Source organism: Montipora foliosa, chromosome 6 (assembly GCF_036669935.1).
Source record: "Montipora foliosa isolate CH-2021 chromosome 6, ASM3666993v2, whole genome shotgun sequence".
Classification (NCBI taxonomy): Eukaryota; Metazoa; Cnidaria; class Anthozoa; order Scleractinia; family Acroporidae; genus Montipora; species Montipora foliosa.
Window position 1 is genome coordinate 27,093,432 of NC_090874.1, and position 2,321 is coordinate 27,095,752.

A 2,321-nucleotide genomic window follows, 5' to 3' on the forward strand; every position below is an offset into this window, starting at 1 on the left:
AATACACTCACGAAGCTTTTCATAGTTTTGATTTATTTACATGCAGGAAGGGAATGAATAGAATCGTTTTGTTAATATTTTTGTTAATTTTATTCATGAAATTTGTTATAGTCACAGCCTGAAATGGCATCCAAGAATTTCAAATTTTAAATTATTAAAACTAATTTTCCTATAAATTTGTCGCCGAGAAACAAATGTTTAATTACTTAAGTTTTACCTAAGAGGTGATCATTAATGCCAAAAGGAAAAAACGTTCACTTGCTATTTACCTTCATAATCACTATCATTTTTCAAGATATATCTAGGCCATGTAAATACATTATACTCAATACAGCTGTGAGGAACGCAAATAAAGAACAAGTTAGTATTTGGTTTTCAAAAATTACTATTTTTTGATTTATTAATAAAGATATACATTAGCTTATGTAAATTTTACTCAACATTACCACTGTCTCCTCAGAAGTTGTGGTTTATTTTTAAATTATGTTACTTGTATTTAGTAGTCTTTCGATGTGTTTAGCTTAGCCGGTCTTGAAAATGTTAACGTATTTTCCTGATGAATTTCACCGTGTCTTAATGCATCTGTCAATGTTAAGCCCGAGGGGGGTCCCCACCCTCGCGAATTTGACTAAGAATCTGGGTCCCAGGGTGGGGACGTTTGCTTTTTTTGCGCTAAGGAATGGAACCAATTCACGTCGTCCCATGTGCTCGTCAGGGCGCCGGCCATCTTGGAATTGAAGTAGCACGGCTAAACCCCTAAAAGACGGCTGTTTTTAAAAGAGGTAAGCACTTGTTTTTATATTTATACAAAAACACTACTTCTCACTACTCATTTTCAATATGATTTGTAAAATATACACAACAACTACTACGAACTTAAGGGATATTAATTTCCCCCCCCCCCCCTTTCGGGCTTAACATTGATAGATGCATAAGGACGGTGCCTATTGTTATTGAAATCCAAAAAGAAAATTGGGGGTAACCACGCATTTTTCAAACAATTGATAAACAATATTTGTAAAAAGCTATAAAATACAAAGCAATGTATGGCGTTCGTTTTCAAATTGAAGCTTAATTAAGGCTCTGAAAAATGCATTGTTATCCTGAATTTTCTTTTTGGATTCCAAGAGCACTTGCTAAGTTCAGCTTTGTCCACATAGTTTTAAACCACGCAAAAATATTCCTTTATTAGTAAACACAACCAATAGGAACACAAAAATTTGGTTTTATCAACGGAGTTGATAATGTAAATTGGCCACCGTACAGAGATTCTAAAAGTTGACGTTTCGAGCGTTAGCCCTTCGTCAGAGCGAATGGTTTTTTTGTGTATACTACTTTCCCACCGACGCAGCACCACAGTTTCTTTAGAAACTACCCCCTTCAACCAATAGGAACCCAAGTATTTCGAGATGCGCCCTTACCTGATGGCCAGAGAGCAGTTTCAGTTATATGTACTAAAACACAGTTTCATGCTCTTTTAGCAAACAAAATTTCCTATTGGAATTTAGGACGACGAGTTTAATTTAGCTGTTTTTCTCCGTTTTCGGACACGTTTTCACAAGAATAAAGTACTACTAGTCGGGATGAGTTTGCATAGTATCTTTCCTTATAGTGCTGGGGCGACGAGTATACAATCAGCGGCAAGCTTGTAGAAAACAAGCAAAAGTGCTCGATCGAAGGCAGCTTTCTAGGGGATAAAATAAAAAAAATAATAAACTTTTAGCGTCTATACCACTAACTGTTCTAGGCGCTTTACAAAACTAAGATATATTATAAAATTCAATTATCAATAATTCACAATGCTAAGAATCAAGTGTAAGTGAGATAAATTGTCTGATCAGAAATAATAAAAATCAAATGACTTGTAATAAAAAATATACATAATTTCTATACTTTAATCAGTATACACAACTTAAGAAAATGATTGTTTGAATACATATATTTTCAAGTTCTTTTTGAGTGAACTTAAAGATTCAGTGTTTCTAATCAATGCTTGTAGCATGTTCCATAATGTTGGTCCCGCAACAGAAAACCTTCGATCATCCCACGTTTTCAATTTCGAATTCGGTACTTGTAGTAACTTATTTGCACACGAAGGCAAAGAATAGGAACTATTACGGAAGTTTGACATATTACATATAATATATAGATTTAGCCAGGCCTAAAAGCGGAGCTTCCCGGTTGTTTATTCTTACTGGCTGTAGGATTAGTGAAAATAGAAGACTTTGGTATTGTCCGCGTTTTGGCTTTCCCGGATATTACTTAATTATGTCATTTTCTTCGCTGTTTAACTACTGAATTCCTTGGTTAATTTCACTCAA